Genomic DNA, 24,051 nt, shown 5'->3' on the forward strand with positions numbered 1-24,051 from the left:
GGCTCGATCCCACAACCCTGGGATCATGACCTGAGCCAAAATCAAGAGTCAGATACTCAACCAACTGAACCACACAGGCTACCCTAACCATAAACTTTTTAAACAAAGGCTAAAGTTATTCATAATTTCTATCCTTTTTTTTTTTCTTTTTACTATGGCATAGGCCTAATAGAGATTAAACATGGTATTCCTTTCCCCCTATCTTACTATTGCTGTAAGCTTACTATTGAGCTTGAATTATACCCTTTTTAAAATCCAAAAGTATGGTTATGGTTAATATGCATGTCCTCATGGTCAATAATTAATTAAACTCACTGATAAATGTTATCAATTTCTGTCTTATTATTATTTCTTATATTCCATGCCTTGGGTTCACTTTTCTTCTTCGTGAATAACATCCTTTAATATTTCTTTCAGTGGAGTTTTTGACTGTGTTGTTATTGGTAAGAAATCTACTGTCAATGCAGTTGTTACTCCTTTATAGAGAATATATTTCCTCTCCAGAAATTTATGATTTCTTTTTTTTTTTATTAATGCTTATTTATTTTTGAGAGATAGAGAGACAGAGTGTGAGTGGGGAAGGGGCAGAGAGAGAGGAAGACACAGAATCCAAAGCACACTCCAGGTTCTGAGCTGTCAGCACAGAGCCCAATGCAGGGCTCAAACTCATAAACCATGAGATCGTGACCTGAGCTGAAGTCGGATGCTTAACCAACTGAGCCACCCAGGCTCCCCAAACTTCTTCTCTTTAATGTTAGCACTCTGCATTCTTAATTCAATGTGTCTGGTAAGCATGGTAAGCATGAGTTTTCTTTATTCATCTTAGCACTCAGAGAGCTCCTTTCTTGTGAGGACTCTTCTCTTTTTTCAATCATGGAAAAGCCTCTGCTATTTACATCTCCAAGGATTGCTTTCCTTCTTGAGAACTCCTATTTGCCATGTGTTGTAGCTATTCAAACTATGGCCCTTGTCTTTTTTCATATCTTTTCTATCTTTGGCTGTGTACAGGTAAATCCCTCAGTATGATTTTGCAATTCTTTAATTCTCTATGTATTTGTGTTCAGGCTAGAGCTTATCCTATCAACTGAATTTTTAATTCAAATTACTAACATTTTTAGTTCAAATATTTCAAATAGCTTCTTTTTTCTTTTTCTTTCTTAATGTTTCTTTATTTATTTTGAGGAAGAGTTGGAGAGAGGGGGAGGGGCAGAGAGAAGGAGACGGAAAATCCCAAGCAGGCTCTGCACTGTCAGCTCAGAGCCCAATGTGGGGCTCGATGCCATGAACCATGAGATCATGACCTGAGCTGAAATCAAGAGTCAGATGTCCAACAAGCTGAGGCACCCATGCACCCCTCAAATAGCTTATTTTTCATATTTACATAATTTATTTTATTTATGCCTATTAGTTTTTCATAACATGCTCTTTTTTAAAAAATGGAAGCTGGTCCTTCATTTTATTTCTTTGAATACTCTAAAACATACTCATTTAAAAAATATTTTCAGGCTATTCTATAAAATAATTTTACTCAGGATAAGTAATTTGTTGACTTCATTCACTTTAGACTTTTTTTTTGGTAGAATTTAGAATTTTGGTCTACAGGCTTTCCAAATCTTATTTGGGAAGGTTTTAACTTTTTTATTTTCCCACCTCCCCCAAATAGTTTTGCGGTTGCCTCACCTGAGCTTAGAAACAGGTGAAGCTTCTATCTTTTGGTGAAATTGGAGATACTATACATCTAGGCACTTAGCCAGCATTTACTCATTTTCCATTCATAGATTGTGTCTAGGCCCTCTCACTTTCCCAGGCTCACAGTTTGCCAAAAGCCATGATTCCAAATAAGAAATGGTCAAATTTTAGATAAGTATTGAAGGTAGATTTAACACTATTTCCTGGGATGTTTGTTGAGAGATATGAGAGAATGGTTATATCAAGATTTTGGGCCTCGGGAACGGAAGGACAGAGTTGCTATTACCTGAGATCAGGTAGATTACGGGTAGAGCAGAGATATTAGGGCAGGGGAAAATCAGGAGTTCATTTGAATTTGACATTTCTGTTAGACATCCAATGAAGATATTAAGTAGGCTTTTGGATACATAGGCCTGGAGTTTTAAGAGAGATCTGAGCTAGAAATTTAAATTGGAAGTGGTCAGGATCTAGATTATATTTAAGGCCATGAACACGGATGAGATCATCAAAGGAGTGACGATGTATCCAGAACAGGACCAATGACTGAATCTAAGCATTCTCCAACATTAAAAGTTTGGGAAGAAGAGGGGGAACCATTAACAACAAAACCAAGTAAACTAGCCAATGAAGTAGAAGGGAAACCAGGGAAGTGTTGTATCCTCACACAGAAAAGAGGAAAATTTGAGAGGATCAAGTCTGCTTAGTAAAATGAGGACTGAGAACTGACCTCTAGCCTCAGCAAAGTCAGTAGATGAAGCAGGGGGAGAATGCCTGATTGGATGGTAATACTTGGCAATTATTTTTTTTTTTCGTGTTTTTTGTTTTTGAGAGAGAGAGAGAGAGAGAGAACATGAGTGGAAGAGGAGCTGGGGGTGGGTGGGGGGAGGGGGATACAGAATCCTAAACAGGCTCTCGGCTCTGAGCTGTCAGCACAGAGCCCATTGTGGGGCTTGAACCCACGAACTGTGAGATCATGACCTGAGCTACCCAGGCACCCCATACTAGACAGTTATTTTTAAGCCTCCTTTCATGCACTGTCGACACTGGGGGGTGTTATCTACCTCCCACCAACCCCCGGCTTCAAGCAGTAAACTGGCTTTTATCCCCTGCCTTAAGTGAAATTCCCTTTACTTTGCAGAGACCAAACTCCCCAGTGACCTCTCCTTGCTTTCATTCCTATTCCTCAGCACTATAAGTTTCTGGTTTGTTGAGATGTTTGTCCATGAGCCAGCTATCCAGTTTTTATTTCCTATTCTATCTCTTATTACTATGAGTTTAGGGCACCAAAATTATATAAATGCATAAATTTGTGGAGTCATATGGATTGACTAGAAGTTCCTTACACTCTTTAAACATCTGAACATTTTGGACGGTGTGTAGTTAACTATTTAAGTTTTGTGGAAAACTTAGTGGCTTAAAACAGCAACAATTTATTTAACTCATGACTCTGCAAATCAGCAGGTTAGGGTGATCAACTGTACACTCTTCTGGTCTTTGCTGAGTTCTTTAATGCATCCATGGTCAGCCACAGGTCAGCTAAGGAGTTCTGCTTCTGAGATATAACTGATGGTCAGCTAAAGCCAACAGGGGCAACAAAGTTGATTTGGCTATGTGGTCTTTCACATAGCTTAATCTTGTTCACATGGTAGCTGGAGAGAATTCTAAGGGAGAGAACAGAAACTCACCAAACTTCTTAAGGGCTAGGCTTGGAAATGGCACAGCGTCATTTCTGCTGTGATTTACTGGCCAAAGAAGTCACATGGTCAGTCCACATCCAAAGGGCAGGAAGATAAGTACTATCCTTTGATGGGAGGAAGTGGAAAGCCACATTGCAAAGGGTCACGGATACAAGGAAGGGGATGATTTTGACCATTTTTTCAAACAGTGTACTACGAATGGAGTACAAAATGGACTTAAGTTGTTGTGGGATGAATTTGAATTAAGTTTCAGGAGAAAAGATGCCAGCAGTGGAGCAAACTAGGAATTCCTGAGTGTTGCAAGTATAGGAGGTAGTGGTAGAGGCTCTACATCAGATTCAGGACAGCTGGATGAGTATTTGCCATAATCAAGGTATGTGCTAGGAGCCAAGGGAGAGTCACAGAGGAACTCCTTCTTACCTTTCAAGCAGCTATTACTTGAATAAGGGAGCACAGGGCAAGACTCCAGCTCTACAACAAGGCAGAATATTAATGCTACAAGATGACTGGTCAAGGGAAAATCTTTGGAATGAGGCAAACTTCAAGTATAGGCTGAAAGGAAGAAGCCATGGAAAGATTAAAGACTCAAAAGAGAAGAAGATTACAGGCAGTGGTTGCCCTTTTGCCAGCATTTTTATTTAATAGGTAGAAAGGCCAAAAGCCTGAGAAATGCATCAATCCTCAGAAGACAAAGGGAAAAGAATCCAAGTTGTCTCAACTGTTTCTTTTTTTCTTAAGTTAAACCAGAAGGAATTTATTGCTTTTAATTTAAAGAACACTTGTATCAACAAGAATTCTGTAGGCCTCAGCAAAGATGGGTCCCAGCTTGTGGTAGGTCTGTCAGAATTTCAGGGTGTTACCACGACACCCCCTTCATACTATAGCCATCCAGTTGTTGATGTTCTTGGTGCCCGAACCAAATGAGGCCAGGGAGAGCTTAAAGGCTGGTACTCAGAAGGTACATTGACCTGTGGATCTGTAGTCCCTCACTCCAACAATCCTAAGAGTTTCTTTTTATAGAGTTGATTTGTTCTATAGATTCTGCAGAACTGAAGGCTGACACCAAAAATGTCTTTTGGCTACTTCTTCATCTGTGTAAACCACACAGTAATTTTTTTTCATACTATCAAAATTTGACCAGGATTTCAATTCTCAGAGGTTATTATTGAAGGTAGGAACTATGGCTGGTCTTCGATATGTCTTAAAGGGCCAGAGGACCACAACCTCCAGGGGAGCCAGGTCTATTAAGACATTGCTCCTCACCAAGCCTTTGTTCTCCATGGAGATCACCCGAACTCTACTCACTGGAGCCAGAACGAATCTGGCAGAGTTACGGCCAGGCGTTTTCATAACGCTCAATACTTTTTTCCAGGGGTGGGGAGAGATGATTCAGAGATTAGTCAATCATCCCAATACAAAAACTAGTGTACATTTTTGGAAGTAAGGAGGAAATATTTAATAACTGCGCTGTTCATGCTCTGTCTCTGAGATGAATTCAATACCACACCAATATTGCACTAGGAGTATAAATTTTTGTTACATGAAAGATCTATTCCAGACTCAGGGAAGAGTAGAGATGGAAACAAATATATTTGAATGTGATTATGTGCTAGAAACTATGCTTTATTTTTGCTCATTCACCACATCTAATCAATTCATCTGTCTCTTCAGTTCTGCCTCCAGTATTTCTAGGATCCAATCTCTTCTCTGCATTCCCACTGCCATTAATTTAACTAATAACCTTGTCATCTTCCACTAGGATTATTTTAATAGCTTCTGTTGTGGGCTGAATTGTATTCTCCCACCCAGATTCACACATTGAAGGCTTAGCCTCAAGTATCTGCCGAATGTTACTATATTTGGAGACAGAACTTTCAAAGAGGTAATTGAGGTAAAATGAGGTCCCAAGTGTTTCCTAATCCAATATGACTGGTGTCCTTTCAAGAAGAGGAGATTAGGACACAAAAAGGCACAGAGGTAAGACCACATGAAGACAGAGAGAGAAGATGGCTGTCTACAAGATAAGAAGACAGGCTTCAGAAGAAACCAACCCTGCTGACATCTTGATCTTAGACTTTAGCCTCCAGAAATGTGAGAAAATAAATTTCTGTCATTTAAGCCATTCAGTCTGTGGTATTTTGTTATGTTGGCTCTAGCAAACAAATAGAGCCTTCTATCTCAGTTCTTTGCTTTCAGTCATGTCCTTCTCAAAATCGATACTTCTAAAAGTGGAACGATCTGTCTCAATCACTGGTCTGTGTCACTTGCCTGCTTAAAACCCTTCAGTAGCACCCCACCTCTCCCTGTGGTGTTTTCTACATTTAAGTTTTCTGGAACATTTGTTATTAAGATGTCCCAGGTATGTAAACTTGGAAACTGTAATTCTCCAACTCCAAGGGGTACAATGTCCACTTACATATTAAAGCCTCCAAGAAGTTTTGTAGCCAAAAAACCCAGGTTAACTTGGTTTAACCCAATATTTGCCAAATTTAGCTGACTATGGAGGTTCTTTCTTAGTATAATACACATTATATCCACCACAACTTTGTTCTGTAATACAAACTAGGAAATGCTGCCCTACATAATCAAGTCCACATACTTTGACATGTCATGCAAAATGAGGATCACCAGATTTAGCCAACAGAAATATAGGATGCCTAGTTGGATTTGGAATCATTTGTTGTTTATCTGAAATTCAAATTCACCTGGGCATCCTGTATTTTATCTGGCAATTGGATATGGGACCCTTTGTGACCTATAATATAGCAAACAGACTGAACCAAAATGAATTTGATAAGAATTCCCCCTTCCACCTCCACCCCCCCCCACCCCCCCCACCCCCCCAGTTAACATGCAAGGAAGAAATGAATTCAAGGTTGACTCCTGGCTTTTAGTTGGATTCCTTGAATTTTCCACCAACCCTTGTTCACTTAAAGCAGTGTCTCTCCTTCCTGGCTGTACATCTGAATCATCTGAGGAGCTTTTAGAAATCTTACCCCCTAATCCCAAACCAAGGGATTTAGAATGGGGGTCGCTGAGTGGGGACTTTGAAAGGCAGGGCTGGGAGGAAAGTAAGCAAAGCAAGGGTCCAGGGAGCCAGATTTAAGGAGGCCCTCACTTTCGGGGCCGACCATGCATTCGAGCAACCCTGAGAGTGAGGGCCTCCTTAAATCTTTGTCCTAAACTCCTACTGGCCTCACCCTGACAGGCCCCATTGGTTCAGGATTTAGAGGAAGAGCTTGCAGGGGATTTCTGAGAAGCCCTGGGTCCTATGGCTGCATTTTGTTGCTTTACAAGGAAATGTCAACCCTTTCGAGCAAGAGCTCTAGCCCATAAGCATGAGTCAGAAGAGACTTCAGCAGGCCAGGTTTTCCTGAAATGTAAACTGGCAGCGGTTTCCTCTAGAAGGCCACACTCAAAAATTTTTAAATGTTTGGGTTCCTGATTCTTCTTTTCAGTTGAGGCTGGTGATGTTTGAGTAGCTTCTAGTCCCTTGGCAACCCATAACTTCTGTATCAAAGTCAAGTATGGTTTAAACTTTCTGAAAATGTAAGGAAAATATGTGCTTCACTTCTCTATGATTTTATGGATTCTCATCCCCTTTCCTCCCCCCTCCTCCTCCCCACTGCTTTCTGCCCTTTCTGGCCAGAAATTTCACACCCCATGACTGGCCGTCTGGTCAGAAAGGCACACTGGAGACAGCGTCTAGGACAGCTTGTCCAGGAACAACCAAGGCCAGCTTCAGGAGGCCAGCTCCTTACACCGTCTCTTCCTTCACTGGCCTCCAAGTTCCGTGATATCATTAGCGATCTGCCTCCGCCCCTCTGGTACTGGCTGGTGGCCAGATCCTTTAGGCTGATTCCCAAAGGCTCTGTGAGTTTTAAAACAGTAGGGAAAGAAACTGTAATTTTCCAGTGCTGAAAAAGGATGCTAGTGGTTGATGGAAGCTTCCAGCACAGCCAAAATTAACTTCTTTCTATTGTGATAATTGAATGATTTTCAATGATGTTCTTCTTATAATTGGGTTCAAAAAGTACCTTCTCAGAGGAAAATTTGGAAGAGAAAAATGCAAGGCAAAGGGTAAGATAGGGCAGTGTTTGCAGCAATTTCCTGGCAATATCAAGATCACAGAATTACATGGGTGTATCTCACTTGGCCTAATAGCTATGTCCCTGTAAACTTTCACATAAATGGAATTTTTTAAAAAATTAAATCACTATAACTACACGGGGAAAGATTGTCAAATAAAGGAAGGCTTAGGTGCTATACTTTATAAAGTAAATTATCCTTAGATAATGTACCTTATCCCTCCCACGCACACACACTGATGTTTTTTTACAAGTTTGAATTTTTCACAGGCTGGATTTCATGAGCTCTGAGGTCACAGTCGTTCTCAGGCTCTTCAACTGAACTTTTCATAATGTTCTCTGAGGAATGAGTAGCTGCTGGGTTCTGTGGGAACTTTTAAGCTGAGAAAGTCATCCCTGTGGGTAAACAGACCCGGAATCCTCCTTGTCTACCTCCACGGTGACGTGGCCTCTTGAGTACCCAGAGAAATTGGAAACGTTGATGGGGATATGCTAAAGCTAAATGGTGGCAAATTCAACACGAGAAGCAGTATGGTCTCATGTACAGTCTGTGACCAGACTGCTCTGACTCTACCTCTGTCCTCTAGCTGGGTGACTCCCTGAACCTCAGTAGCCTTATCTGTAGAATGGGGCGAACCTAATGGTACTATCTCAAGGTAACTACACCTGGAATTTTTAAATGCTCAAAAAGTGGTAGCTATTTTTAACTTGCCTGGGCTAGCTTTATTAGAGTACAGGGGGAAAATATCAAAAGACCAAAGATGCTTATGTCTACTGATAAGTGCTGGTCCATGCCAGATACATGCTGAACACTTTCATTTAATCTTTATATCACATACACAACATCGTTAATGTTATCCTTACTTCCCAGTGAAAACTAAAGCTCAAAGAAGTTAAGCAATTTTCCTTATGTGACACAGCAAATAAAGGACAAAGCAGGTATTTGAGACCAGTGCTATTGTTCCTTCCACTCTTTCTCAGACCTGAGACCAAAACCCAAAAGCGACTTTTCAAAGATGAAGGTTTAGGACCTGGAGGGTATTTGGACTTAGAAGTAAAATTGGTTCAGGAAGTTCAATCAAGAAAGGAATAGAGGGAAATTCTTTGATTTATTCCATAAAGATTGATTGAGAATCTACAGAATGCTAGCACTCCAGCAAAGATGGATAAGGCCTCACCCCTGGCCTCAAAGTCCACTGGAGAGATAGTCATGCAAAATTACAATAAACCCCAGCCAGTGGTAGGATTTGGGTGTGAACAATGTGCCGTTGGATCCATAAATTTTAAAAATGACCAACTTTGGGGCGCCTGGGTGGCTCAGTCGGTTAAGCGTCCGACTTCAGCTCAGGTCACGATCTCATGGTCCGTGAGTTTGAGCCCCGCGTTGGGCTCTGGGCTGATGGCTCAGAGCCTGGAGCCTGCTTCCGATTCTGTGTCTCCCTCTCTCTCTGCCCCTCCCCCGTTCATGCTCTGTCTCTCTCTGTCTCAAAAATAAATAAACGTTAAAAAAAAAAAGATGACCAACTTTACCAAAGAAGGCTTCCAAGGAGAGGTGACATTTGAAGGCTTTACAAGTATCTTATTTAATCTTCTAGTACTGGGGAAGCAGGCAAGGTATGACCCTGGGCAGAGACAGCTGGGTACCCAGCTAGGATGTAAAGTCCCCTTCTCACTTGTAAAGGGAAGCCTGACTTCACCCGAGCAGGCAATACAGACAGCTCAAAGTCTATATTTTTCTACATTTTCCAGACTTTTATAGGCCACTATCCCCATAAAATGGAAGCAGAGGTCACTGGGTAAGACTTCCAAATAAGCTTCTTAATAAGGTTATGGGCTTATGTGGGCTTTTTTTCTTACTCTTTTCCTCTGTTTCCTGCCACCTGCCTAGAGTACAGATTTGATGGCTAACGCTCCAGCACCAACTCTTGTGGCCTTGAGAAAGGAGGCCACAACCTACGGATGGCAGGGCAGAAGGACAGAGGAGCCTGGGTCCTTGATGACCATGACTTTCTGTACCAGCATCACACTGCCTCCCTCCAGGCACGTCTGCCTAAATGAAGGAAAAACAAACTTCTATCTTGTTTAATCCCATGTTATTTCTGGTTGTTGTTATTAGCATCTGACCCACTCCTTAACTGGCAGATGACCCTGAGGTTATTGGTGCCTGACTCTCCAACCCTCATTCTTACCCACCACCCTGTACTGTGGGGCAAACCTGTAGTCCTAATGCAACCGAATAGCCTAGAGTATTTCCTTGAAATTCTAGTCTCTTTTGTCAACTGGCCCTGGAAGCAAGCACACAGCCTGATACACAGCAGGACTCAGTAGTGTATGTTGAATGAACACAGCGAATAACTGTCCCTCAACCACTTCCCCAACGAACTATTTTTCTGAGGGGCTGTGGAATGATCCCTCCTCAGATTTCCCCAGGCTGGTGTCAGGATGAAGTTTGTGAGAAATCTGAAGTGCTTGGAGATATGTTTTATGTTTTTTTGAGGCAAGAATAAGTTAGAAATCAGAGATAATAAAAATCTAAACAAAGATATACATAGAGATTCCTTTAATTAGGTAAAATTCTTTTAATGGTAAAGCAAAAAATAAATGGTATGAAAGTAAGAGTTGTTATCTCAAGTCCCTTTTACAAAAAACTATTTACTGATTGCAAAAATAAGACATGACTATAAAGAATTCAAAGTCCTCTCATAACTCTTTCTATATAACAGACTGATTAACATCCTTTCCACTCTTTTTCTATACATAAAAGCATTAAATATAGAGTTATAAAAGTGAACTCACAGTGTGTATACTATTTTGCAACCTTTGTCTTTTTCACTTAACATCATATCTTAGACATTGCTCCACATTTTGCATTTAGATTAATCTGGTTCTATTTAAGGCAGGAGAGTATTCTGTATCCCAATGCTCCCCCTTTTTAAAAATGTGTCTGGCTTTATCTTTTTTTTTTTTTTTTTTTCAACGTTTTTTATTTATTTTTGGGACAGAGAGAGACAGAGCATGAACGGGGGAGGGGCAGAGAGAGAGGGAGACACAGAATCGGAAACAGGCTCCAGGCTCTGAGCCATCAGCCCAGAGCCTGACGCGGGGCTCGAACTCACGGACCGCGAGATCGTGACCTGGCTGAAGTCGGACGCTTAACCGACTGCGCCACCCAGGCGCCCCTGGCTTTATCTTTGACCTTGTGCTGTAAAGCGTCACCAGGTGTTTACAAGAGGTGGTTGATGAGAAGGACCTCAGAGATTAACTCACCCTTAACTGGAGTGAGCTGGTTCCTGGAGTCATCAGGCTGACAAATGTTCAGTTCTAGAAAAAAACAATACGCCAGGATCAATGTTTTATGAACAGAAGGCCATGAAGCTCCGAGCTAGGAGCAAACAATTTGGGCTGGTCAGGAGAGCTGATATGCTTCTTGGATCCCTGAAAACAGCTCCCTCTGAAGCCTTCCTGGCAACTGAAGGCACAGATGCTGGCCTGGGGTTGGGATTTGGGTCACCTGAGAAGCAGGTATCATTCTTCAACTTCACAGAAAATCAGTCCTTGATTGACCTTCTCCTAGAGCATTGAGAACTTGCGGAGTGCCGGGTAGTCACCATCCTGGGCTCAGGTAGTAGGGAGAAAGTGGTCAAAAAAGGAAGCCAGCAGGCGTGGCCTCTGTGCTGGGACATTTGGCTCTCGATGGGGACATGAGCAGTAGGACTCACTCCCACCACTCCATCAAAATTAAACATACACACAGTCCACACGATTATCCGGAACCCATAAATCAACCTGATTACAGCTACTGTAACCTGAGCTTGCTTGGTAAATGTTGAGAGCAGCTGCTAGGAGCGTGGGTAGGCAGCTGGGCTCAACCAAGAAGACTTTGGGGAGGATGGGAGTTAATCATCCAGCAGGATTTGAAAAGAGGGAAGGAGGCCCAGAGGTCAGAGCCCAGCGGCACAGATGCACATACCTGTGGCAGAAGCTGGATGTGGCCATGGCTGTGGCTGTACAGAGGCTGTGTTGGTGGCGGTAGCAGTGGTTCTGGCTCAGCTGTGGCAGGAGGGGTAGGGTAAGGGTATTAAGAAAACCAACAAGGGAATTAGTTCAGGCAGGAAGGAGAGTTTAACATGGACTGCAAGGAACCTGGGGGGTGGGGCAGGTAAAAGAGTGCAGGTGCCACTGGCTTTTGAACCTGTGTTGGGGAGATTGACTCGAATAGATTGGCAATAAGGAGCAGCCATGTCTTGGGCTGAGCCATCCCTGAGGAAAACCAGGCAGGTCATGGCTGCACCTTCTGAGTCCCTGCGTGCCGTGTGCCTGTAAGGAAGCTGCTCCTCCTTACCTGGAACCTCACTGCCCTGCTCTTGTGCAAGCTGGTAATACACACCCAGTGTGTATCCAGTATTACTGACTCACTGGTAAAGTAGTTCAGGATTTTCTAGCTGACCAGCTGGCCCAACTAGCATTTCTTCCTCCAAGATGGCAAAGCAGCCAAGCCCGACTTCCAGTCCAGAGTGTCAATGTCCTCCAGCCAGAGAGCACCAGGATCACCTGGAGCTGAACAGTGTTGGGGTTACCGACCAGTTGCAGCGAGGGCTAACACACAGCGTGGGGAGCCGTGGGGTGTCTCAGTGAGAGGATATGACAGAGAACTTACAGGAGTTAGCTTTGGCTCAGGTGATATTGGGGAGGGTTCAGAGAGGCTGGATTTTGCTCTGGATTGGGTGTTATCAGAAGCAGGGGTAATTCTATGGGTATCTTGATTATTCTTACATAAAAGGCTAAGAGGAGGGAGACAAAGCTAAAGCTATAATTGGTAAAGAAATATCAGTCACACATTTTATCCAAGAAAGGGGTATCTTCGGTCATTTTTGTGGTTTGGACAATGTTCTTATTTTTGTCTAGGTCCAGGCATGATTATGGAGTAATCTTGTTTTGCTTTGCTTCATCAGGGTCACAGAGCAGCCTTGGCTGATGCTGGAGTTCTATGGAAATATTTCTGTTAAACATGAGAACATCATGGCCAAGCTGTGAGTGCCAGGCGAGGTCCTAGATATTGGGGGCTGTTTTCTCTTTCTCAACTAGAACTGAGCCCTGTGTCTAAAGACAGCCAGGAACCCTGGAGAGGAAAGAATCTGAAGGCTTGCAATGTTCACATCTTAAGCAGAAACTCCTTCTGGAGGGCTGGAGAAGAGGCTTAGAGAAGCCAGGTGCTCCTGATTTAAGGCTGCCTCTGGTCTCATCATTCAGTCAACAAATATATACTGAACAGCTAATATATTCAGGCACTTGGGATAGAGCTATGAGCCGTACAGTTTTCATGGTGTGGATGTTTTACTGAGGGGCACCAGAAAATAGGGGTGGAGAAAGAAGAAGATAGTCTTAGGTAGTGATAAGGAAAGTTATAAAGAAAATAAAATTCACTGATGGAGTTGAAAATGGCTTGGGGTCCACTTTGGAGAGATGACCAAGTACATCCTCTCTGAGGAGAGATGAGAGGTGCGACGTGAAATTTTGTGGTGAGAGTATTTCAGGCAGAAGAAACAGGATGTGCCAAGGCTTCTAGGAACAGGAACAAGGTGTGTGTCTCTCTAGCGTAGTGAGTGAGGGAGAAATAGGCTAAGGTCAGAGAGGTGGGCTGGGTCAGGGAGCTAGAGGCCAATGGAAAACTCTAGAGGCAAGAACTGCAGGACCTCACACCTCCTTCAGAGACAGCAGAAGTTTGTGACATATTAATCTCTCTCTACATCCTAAGGCCTCTTACCTGCCACAGCCCTTCCCTCCAAGCCTGGGGGGATATACCAGATACACCAGAAATGGTCTGAAATTCTCCTTACCTACAAAAGTCAGTCATTGCTTAGAGTAGTATATTCATTTTCCATTTCTGCTGTACCAAATTACGACAACTGAGTTGCTTCAAACAACACGAATATATTACAGTTCTTGAGGTCAGAAATCCTAAAATCAAGATTTTAGAAGTGCCATGTTCCTTTTGGAGGCAGTATCTGCTTCTTCTGGAAATATCTTTCTTCTAGAGTCTGCCTGCATTTCTTGGTTTGTGGCTCTTCTATCTTCAAAGCTGATGACAGAATATCTTCAAATCTCTCTCTCTCTCTCTCTCTCCCCCCCCCCATCCAAAATCCTGCTTCCATCATCACATCCTGTTCCTTGACTCTGATTCTCTGGCCCCTCTCTCATAAGGACCCTTGTGTTTACATTAGGCCCACTCAGATAATTCAAGATAATCTCCCAATCTTAAGATTCTTGACTTAATCACATCTGCAAAGTCTCTTTTGCCACATAAGATAATATACTCACAGGATTTGAAGATGAAGACTTGGTCATCTTTGGGGAGCCATTCTGTCTACCACAGGTAGTCACATGGGGAGCAGAGAAGTGAAATTTGCCCCAAGCCATTCTACCAATGGGATGAATACTTGCCCCACCTACCTCAGGAAGTTGTTGTAAGTAACACATGAATTAATGTGGCCTAATTGGAAGAATAAGAAGTACCATAAAATCTAAGGAGCAATTATGAAGTATTATGAATCCTAGGAAACATGAATGCAAAACAGGTGTTATATAGTAATAGAAAACTCTAGAACTGAAAGAGCCAGGTTTGAGTCCTGCTGTCCAAAATACTTGCTGCATTACCTTGGACAAGTGAGTTAAGGTCTTTGAGTTTCATTGTGTATAAAATTTGGAAAATGCTATCTTCTGATAACAGTATTGTTATGAGTTAAAACCAAGTAACGTAGGCGGGAGTGCTTTGTGAAATGCCACACAAATGTTCTTCGTTCAATGTTTCATAGGCAAGCACCCAAATACTTTTTCCTAGATGCACAGTGGAACCAGGCAGCAGAGTAGCACCTATCAGACCAATACCAACAGGTTTTGAATCTCCACTGTACGGAGTGCATGAGAAATAAGGAGGAGACAATAAACAAAGGGCCTCTCTCATTCTCTCTCTCCTCAACTACTGAGGGGTCAAAAGGTGGCAGGAAGAAAACCGTAGCGTCTAAAATGGTTATTCAGAAAAACACAAAATATGCCTATTGAGAATACAGACTCTCCTGGCAATGAAGAGATTTAAGTTCAATCTGATATTCTCTGGAAAAATCATATTTAAAACATTAAAGTAAGTTGCTCAAGAACTGCCTTATTCATTCAGCACCTTTTATGTGACCATGTGCATAGCACTTGATTGTAAATGTGCATGCAATACATGCTTTCTGAGTGTGGTCTGTAGACCCACAAATACATGCATTTATTTGTATTTATAATACATGCCATTATTCAGCACTGACCTACACACTAGACACTGTCCTTGGTGTTGGGGACACAATGGGAATTAAAGATAGAAAACCTCCCTACCCTCATGGAACTTCTAGGTTAAGAAGATGAATATTCATGGGGTGCCTGGGTGGCTCAGTCGAGTAAGGGTCCATCTTGAGCTCAGGTCATGATCTCACAGCTCATGAGTTTGAGTCCCCCATCCAGATCTGTGCTGACAGCTCAGAGCCTGGAGTCTGCTTCAGATTCTGTCTCCCTCTCTCTCTGCTCCTCTACCCCCTCATACTCTCTCTCGCTCTCAAAATTACACATTAAGAAAAGTTTAAAAAGAAGATGCATATTTATCAAACAATTCCACAACTGAATGTAAAATTAAACCAAAATCTTTCAATGGCAAGGTTCAAGATGCTATGAGAGCTTACCAAAGGAGTCCTAACTTGACCTCTAAAAATTAACAATTGAGCTGAGATCTGAAAGCTGAGAAAATGTATTCAGAGGAAAATTGAGGAGGGAACAGCTTTCCAGGCTGAGGGAAATCCTGCACATGCAAAGGCAAAAATGAATGGAGTGTTTGAAGGCCTGAGAGAAGGCCATTATGTCCAGACTGTGCAAGTGGGAGGGATGGTCATCAAGATGTGGACTTGAGAGGAGGGCAGGGTAGTGCCAGCTACAAGGATCACTATGTGAACAGGTGCAGTGACTGGCAAAGTCACGACATAGTGTTTCATCCAGTCCCAAACTTTGTTTTGATTTTAATATTCTTTTTTTTAACGTTTTATTTATTTTTGAGACAGAGAGAGACAGAGCATGAACAGGAGAGGGTCAGCGAGAGGGAGACACAGAATCTGAAACAGGCTCTAGGCTCTGAGCTGTCAGCACAGAGCCCGATGCGGGGCTCGAACTCACGGACCGTGAGATCATGACCTGAGCCGAAGTCGGCCGCCCAACCGACTGAGCCACCCAGGCGCCCCTTGATTTTAATATTCTTAATGAGAATCCTATCTTTGTATGTTCATAACCTGAAAAATTCTTTAAATAATTGATTACATGACATAGTTGCTACTAGGATAAGAAGCACATTAAGTTACCTCTCATAGGTGCAGGAATGGTGCCCAGGTTGACCTTAGGTGTCCATCCCTGGTCCCACAGACTGGCTGCAAGACAGGATACTGAGACCAGAGCAGCTGTTAGATCACTAATAGCAACTCTTGCCTCAATCTTGTGCTTTTCCAAGCATCTCACATAATGATCAGGTTTGACTTCCACAAAGTAGCTATAAGGATAGTGTTTTAACAGTAGGGAGAATGTCCGATGACTTACCACAAGTCACATGGGGACAGAGGTGACACCTGAATCTGAATTCACTGCTTCTAGATAAAAATGGTTTTCCCCATAGACCACCACTGAGTCACTTGCACACTCTCTCTGACATCCTTAAAGTCATAGAACTCTAGAATTTTCAAAATTGATGGGAATCCTGAACATCAGCCAACTTATTCAATTCTCTCATTTGGAAATTCCCGGAAGTCTGAAATTTTTGAGAAGGAATAACATTTCAAAAAGGACTAAAAGTGCTATTTTCCACAAAAGGAAGAGAGAAGTCATTGTTCTGGTCTTTTCTAGTGACTCACTATTGGCTTTCTTATCTGTGATATAATAGGAAGACTGTTCCGTCACTAATCAGCTATGATCTTTCAAACTAGATCTCTTTCCCCACATATTCTCCATTTTATCACCCTGAAATAAAAACAGTGACCACAACTAAGGATATCAAGTTCATCTTGCATCATAACCCAGCACATACACATACACGCACACACATGCAGAACTGAAACAAAAGTTCCAAGAATCTATACTTACTTTTGCTAGTGCAATGCACACTTTTCTGTTCTACTTTTCAGAAAAGATCTTTGCAATCTACTAAATTGATTTTACTCCCCACTAAAATTTTAAATCCTCACGTTGACAAACACTGGACTGGACACCCTCTGAGGTGCTTTCCAGCCCTCAATCTCTAATCCCCCTTGGGGCTTCTTAGAGTCTCTGTGAGGTTTCTTTCTAGGAAGGCAAGTGTCTAACCCCCCTGATCTGGCAGCTGCAGGGATGACTCAGGGGTTGACACTATCTATCAGTCCTTTGGCCTCACAAACTACTAGTGGTTTGGGGGCAGTTTGTCCCCACATGAATAAACAAAGCACCAAAAAGGACCTCTGACCACAGTCAGCCAACATTAGGTAGAGAAAGATCCATATCCAGAGTCAAACTGCACAGTTAGAGAATTTTGCTAGTTTCTGCCACCTCCCCACCCCAGATACCTACAGACCACGTACACACATACCACACACCTTACCCATGCACATACACCACACACATCATACACAAGCACACAGACCCCATACACAATTTACACACACATATACATACCTTGCGTACCCCACACTCACACATACTCACCCACACACATCTCACACAACACACACATACATTCATAGACCCCACATACACCTTATACACACATACGACAAACTTGTACACACACACACACACACACACACACACACACAAACACACAGCAAAAAACTCTTGAGAGTCCCCAGAACTCCTCAGTTATAAAGCAGGAAATCCTATAATTTGAAGGTGAATGAGTCAGAAGAAAAGAATTTAAAGTGAATTATAATCACTCCTCAGCATAATAGAATATTTTTAACAGTTGAAAAATGTGCGTAAAAGTATACGGACAATTCAACAAAGACACCACTGAAGTAGCACTTTGTTTTTAAAAGTATACTCTTTTTTTAAAAACCAAATACTTTTAGTATGATATTTGAATTTTCCTTTTATGACTGCTTATTTTTAATGCTATATGTTAATTTGTTACCTTGTTAATTTGTGAGAGCTTAATACTGTGTATTTAATGTTTTTATCCTTAAGAACTTACACATTTGCTTAATGTTCTGAAGCAGGCTTATAAATGTGCCCTTTCAAAAAGCATCACACATATTGTTTCACTGATGTTTTCTTTTTTTTTCTTTTTTTAATTTTTTTAACGTTTATTCATTTTTGAGAGACAGAGACAGAGTGCGAGTGGAGGAGAGGCAGAGAGAGGGAGACACAGAACCTGAAGCAGGCTCCGGGCTCTGGGCTGTCAGCACAGAGCCCGACGCGGGGATCGAACTCACAGATTGTTAGATCATGACCAACCAAAGTCGGTTGCCCAACCACTGAGCCACCCAGGTGCCCCTCGCTGATGTTTTCAATTTTATAAATTCTGAATATTCTGATAACGATATCAATCCCGGGAGTTAACCAGTAAGCGAAGTAAATCACAAAATCCTGCTATTACCATTTTGCCTTAGAATTGCCATCAGCTGCAGGGACCTGGAGAACACACTTGTTCCCAAGTCCCCATGACACTTCCCAAAAAGCCTTTGGCACCCATTCTAGGACTTGGCTTCTGGAAAGCTCTCAAGAAATGCCTGGTGAGACAATGGCTGAAAAAGAACAAGGGGGTAGGCAGAGAGCATACGAAAAGAGAAAAAGAAGGAAGAAGAGAGAGAGAAAGGTAAAGGAAGAAATGGAGGGAATGAGAATGGGGCAGGGCAGATAAAAAGAGTGAGATAGATGGAAGGAACTGTATGTTGCTTCTGTCTTAGACGTCTGTTCTGTATGGAAAATGGAAATCAAAAACCATTTCTATGACAAACCTTGTTTAGAATATTACTGCTGGAACCCACCTGGTGAAGTGACAACTTTGTGGGAAATTCACTGGAAAATTTAGCTTTCCATCTGCAATAGAGGAAGCAAATTCTTGCTGAGACATTTGACAGACACACAGCTGTTTAGTCTTGGACATTATTTCTCGGTGCACTTTGCTATGGTAACGAAAGCCATGTCATGGAAATATACACATCACTTACCTACAATGGTTTTCTAAGGCTCATACTTGAGTTTTGGAAGGAATGTTACAGTTTTGCTTTTTCACTTAACAATGAAAATAAATAAATACTGCTTATTTTTGAATAATCAGAAAACACAGATAAGCATAAATAAGAAAGTAAAGATTACCTATTATTCAAAACATTCAGAGATAGCTATTCACACTTGGTGTTCTAGATTTTATTTTGAATGCAAACATGTAGAAAATATAAGTATATATGCTCATACTGTATGTTTTATTATATAATCTTCAGTTTCACTTAATATATTGAGAACATCTCTGCCATATTTTCAATTATTGCATAGGTCTCTCTTCTGCTATTGACAAATATTTAGGTGTGCCAAATTTTTTGTTATTATAAATGACACACTAAAGAATATTCTTGAACAGGCATTTTTGTGCATTTATCCTGTTATTTCCTTAAGATAAGTTCTTAAATGTGAACATTTAAATGTCAGCGTGCACACTTTAAAGTGCTGTATCAATTTGCCAAATTGCCTTCCAGAAAGTCGGAACCAATTTACATTCCCTTTAAAGTGTATAAATGCCCTATTATCTCAAGCCCTCATCAACACTAGTTATTATCATTCTTTTTAAAATTTTCCAGTTTTATAGGTTAAAAGATATTTTCATTTTTGTTTTAATTGGCATTTCATTTATTACTAGTGAGGTCAAATGTTTTTTATGTTTATTGGCCATTTGCATTTCTCTTTTTTGTGTAACTTGCCTGACCAGGTGCCAATTATATTTTCCTAATGGGTTTTTTATCTTTTCATTGATTTCTAAGAGTTCTTCATAATTCAAAAATATTAACCCTTTGCTGTCATGTGTGTTGTGAATTTTTTTCTCAGCTTTTTGTAACTTGGACTATGTAGTTTAGACGTATAGAAGTTTTGGTTTGCCTTAAGTGACCAATATGTTAATAATTCCCTTTTATGTCTTACCTTTGAATCATGATCAGAAGGGTATTTCACATTCCAGAATTATATAATTTTTACCTATGTTTTTTTTCTATTTTCCCTTGTTTTTTACTTTTATATATTTTTTAAAAATTTTTTTTAACGTTTTTATTTATTTTTGAGACAGAGAGAGACAGAGCATGAAGGGGGGAGGGTCAGAGAGAGGGAAACACAGAATCGGAAACAGGCTCCAGGCTCTGAGCTGTCAGCACAGAGCCCGACGCGGGGCTCGGACTCACGGACAGCAAGATCATGACCTGAGCCGAAGTCGGCCGCCCAACCGACTGAGCCACCCAGGCGCCCCTACTTTTATATTTTTAAGCCATCTGAAATTTACTTGACATGTCATGTGAGGTAGAGATCCAAATTCTTTTTTTTTTTTTTGAAGTTTATTTATTTATTTTGAGAGAGACAGAGACAGCATGAGCAAGGGAGGGGCAGAGAGAGAGAGAGAGAGAGAGAGAGAGAGAATTCCAAGCAGGATCCTCACCGTCAGCGCAGAGTCCGATGTGGGGCTCAAACCCACAAAACCATGAGGTCGTGACATGAGCCGAAACCAAGAGTCGGACGCTGAGCCACCCAGGTGCCCCTCCAAATTATTTTTCTAACATTTGGACTGAATAGTCCATGGTTTTCCTACTGATTTGAAATACCTTCTTTACTGTATTCTAAATACTTACACATACTTGAGTTGTTCTGTTACTTGCCTTTTTGTAGTTTTCTGAAGCCCCAAGTCCGTGTGTTAGTCCTTTAGAACTATTATTTTAACTGTCCATATTGAAAGTTGTTATTTCATAGATCCTTCAGACTTTTAGAATAATGGCTGCTACTTCTAATAGAAAGAACAAGATCTATTTACTTTCTTTGGAGGTGTGGTAAAGGAGAGAATTTACCCCTAGGTCTTAGAGTTTCAAATGTAGAAAGACCTGAAGCTCTTCTATTCAAATCTCCTAATATTATAGGTGAGTGCTAGAAATATTAGTTGACTTGTTTATGGTTAACACAGCTAGCAGGGCAGAGTTGAGACTAGAACCAAGACTGAGCCAAGGCTAGTTAATGGAGAGGTGAGACATATTCCCCTAAAACCATGCTGGTTTAAGATGGTTCCAGTGAGGGTCTATCAAGGACAGCAAAAGCAGAAGTAATAAAATGATCCTGCTTAAGGATAGTTTTGTCCTAGATCTCCAGAAGTTAACAACTGAAGAAACTGAGAAGTTTCTGGAGCACTTTTAAACATAGAGGAGCCTTTGCTGTTAACTGACTAAATCCTTAGAAAGCACCCCACAAGAAGGAAACATCTATAGATATTACAGACATGCTAAATACCGAGCAGGTAAGTACACGAGCACATTCAGGAGTCGCAGCTTACCAAGCATTGACCTTTCAAAGAGAAGTTTCAGACATTTCTCAGAAGTACCCCTCTCACCCTGGTTGTCTCTGTACGGTTCATTCAAGCCAGATGCCAGCAAGCTCAGGCAGCTGAAAGGTAGGAAATATGTGTGGCTCTGAGAGTCCGGCAAAGGAGAAAAGCTTTTCATAGCCAAGGCAGGAGAGGAAACTGATGATCTGGGAAGAGTTGTGCTATGTTTGTGTTTTCTTTTCTCTATTGAGAAGATTTTCAAACTATTCTTTAAAAGCCATCCTGGCTCTCTCTCACCCCTCCCACCTCATGGAAATCCATTCTCTAGCAAACAACCTCCTATCTAAGGTCACTGCAGTTTTCAAAATATGTACAGTTTCCTAAAGATATTTTTTAGTTTAATTTATTTTTCAATAGGAAGTATATAGTCATATGGTCTAAAATTCAAAAGACACCAAAGGATGTACAGTGAGAAGTCTCCCTTCTATCCACGGCTACCCAGTTCCTGTCCTGGCAAAAACAAGTTCTGGTTTCTTATATACCATTCCAGAATTATTTTAGACATACTTAAATATATAATCACACATATATTCTTTTGTGAAAATTTTTACATGAGGGGTAGCTTACTACAAACACTGTTCTACACCTTGCCATTTTTACTTAATATCTTAAGGATATTTTGTATCCATAAGTTAAAGAGCTACCTCATTCTTTATTATAGATGCATTTCATTATACTCTATTGTAGGAATAAAGAATATTTCATTTAATCAGTTCCCCTATAGACATTTATTGTCTGAATTTTGCCATTACACAATGGTGCAACATTTTACACAATGGTGTAGGATACATTATCTTACACATCCACAACTTTATATCAAGAATAAAGTCCTGGAGGCCTGGGTGGCTCATCCGTTAAGCCTCTGACTTTGGCTCAGGTCATAATCTCACAGTTTGTGGGTTTGAGCCCCAAGTCAGGCTCCATGCTGACAGCTCAGAGCCTAAAGCCTACTTTGGATTCTGTGTCCTCCTGTTTCTCTGCCCCACCCCAGCTCACACCCTTTCTCCCTCAAAAATAAGTAAACATTAAAAAAAAAAATTTTTTTTTAAAGAAAAAGTCCTGGAAAGGGAGATGTGAGATATAAGGATATGAGCATTTGTAATTTTGACAGAAATTGCTAAATTTCCCCTCATAAAGACTGTATTAATTTAAAGCCCTCCCAGTAGTGTAGAAAGTGCCTGTTTCTTCTTACCTTTGCTAGTATGGTATCTTACCAACTCTTTTTTTTCAACCTTTATAAATATGATAGGTAAACAGTGATATCTGGGTATAGTTTTAATTTGTATCTCTCTTATAATGAGTGTGATTGAGAATATTTTCTTTTTTTATTTTTATTTTTATCTTATTTTTTTTTCAATATATGAAGTTTATTGTCAAATTGGTTTCCATACAACACCCAGTGCTCATCCCAACAGGTGCCCTCCTCAATACCCATCACCCACCCTCCCCTCCCTCCCACCCCCCATCAACCATCAGTTTGTTCTCAGTTTTTAAGAGTCTCTTATGCTTTGGCTCTCTTCCACTCTAACCTCTTTTTTTTTTTTTTTCCTTCTCCTCCCCCACGGGTTTCTGTTAATTTTCTCAGGATCCACATAAGAGTGAAACCATATGGTATCTGTCTTTCTCTGTATGGCTTATTTCACTTAGCATAATACTCTTTAGTTCCATCCATGTTGCTACAAAGGGCCATATTTCATTCTTTCTCATTGCCACGTAGTATTCCATTGTGTATATAAACCACAATTTCTTTATCCATTCATCGGTTGATGGACATTTAGGCTCTTTCCATAATTTGGCTATTGTTGAGAGTGCTGCTATAAACATTGGGGTACAAGTGCCCCTGTGCATCAGTACTCCTGTATCCCTTGGGTAAATTCCTAGCAGTGCTATTGCTGGGTCATAGGGTAGGTCTATTTTTAATTTTTTGAGGAGAATATTTTCATATATTTAAGGGCAGTTTGTATTTTTGTCCTAGAAACTATTAATAGCCTTCAGGTTTTTTTTTGTATAGTACGTTAGTGATCTTTTTCTGTTGGTTTGTAAGAGCTTTTTATTTTATTTTATTTTATTTTCTGTTTATTTATTTATTTATTTTAAGAGAGAGAGAGGGAGGGAGAGATAGAATCCCAAGCAGGCTCCACACTGTCAGCACAGTGAAATCATGACCTGAGCCGAAATCAAGAGTCAGACATTTAACCAACTGAGCCACCCAGGTGCTCCTGAATTGTAAAAGTTTTTTATTCAGTAGAGTGTCTAGCAGTTTATCTGTGGTTTTAGTTGCACATATTTCCCCAGATCTGTGTCTTCCAACTTTGTTGTTGGCATCTTAAAAGTCCTTTAATTTTATGGCTTCTGTGTTTTCTATCCTACTTTCCCAGTCTAAGATTGTTTTTAAAAAATCCTATGGCTTCTTTTTTACACATTTATGATTTGTTACTTTTAAATATTTAATCTATCTGAAATTTATCCTGGTCTAAATGTTTTAGGTTTGAAAATAAATAAATAAATAAATAAATAAAGTTTTAGGTTTGAATACAATTTTATTTTTTTCCAGATGGCTAACCAGTTATTCTAAACTATTTGTTGAATAATATATCTTTTCTGTATTGATTTGAAATACTATATTTTAATATTTATATTTTCAATGTATTCACATGTTTTCATTTATAATCAAATGTTTCCCTTGTAACAACTGTCTTCAAACTTTTTCTGATTTCATATTGGTCTCTTACAATCACTGAAAAATCACATTTTCATAATTTTCCTCCCCTTACCTCTCTCCTTTGCTTTAAAATGTTATATCCTGTCATGATGAAAACCCTAGGAATAGAGAGAAATTTCCTCAGCTTGATTAAAAATATCTATAAAAATCATCATACTAAACGAGGAGAAACCAAAAAACTTTCTAACTATAGATCAGGAAAAAGGCAAGAATGTCCCCTTTCATTGCTCCTTTTCAACCCTATAC

At 40.6% G+C, this 24,051-nt stretch overlaps 1 long non-coding RNA gene across 1 annotated transcript in view; it reads right to left on the reverse strand.

The window, feature by feature from the left end:
* Nucleotides 1-10,659: 10,659 nt before the first annotated feature.
* Nucleotides 10,660-24,051, reverse strand: part of LOC131517314 (uncharacterized) — a 71,493-nt gene continuing 58,101 nt past the window's right edge. The window contains exons 2-4 of the long non-coding RNA XR_009264518.1: nt 18,502-18,553; nt 11,445-11,524; nt 10,660-10,795 (exon numbers count right to left, since the gene is read on the reverse strand). This is a non-coding gene — a long non-coding RNA (uncharacterized LOC131517314). The remainder of the gene's footprint in view (nt 10,796-11,444; nt 11,525-18,501; nt 18,554-24,051) is intronic.

The sequence above is a fragment of the Neofelis nebulosa genome, chromosome 7, assembly GCF_028018385.1.
Source record: "Neofelis nebulosa isolate mNeoNeb1 chromosome 7, mNeoNeb1.pri, whole genome shotgun sequence".
Classification (NCBI taxonomy): domain Eukaryota; kingdom Metazoa; phylum Chordata; class Mammalia; order Carnivora; family Felidae; genus Neofelis; species Neofelis nebulosa.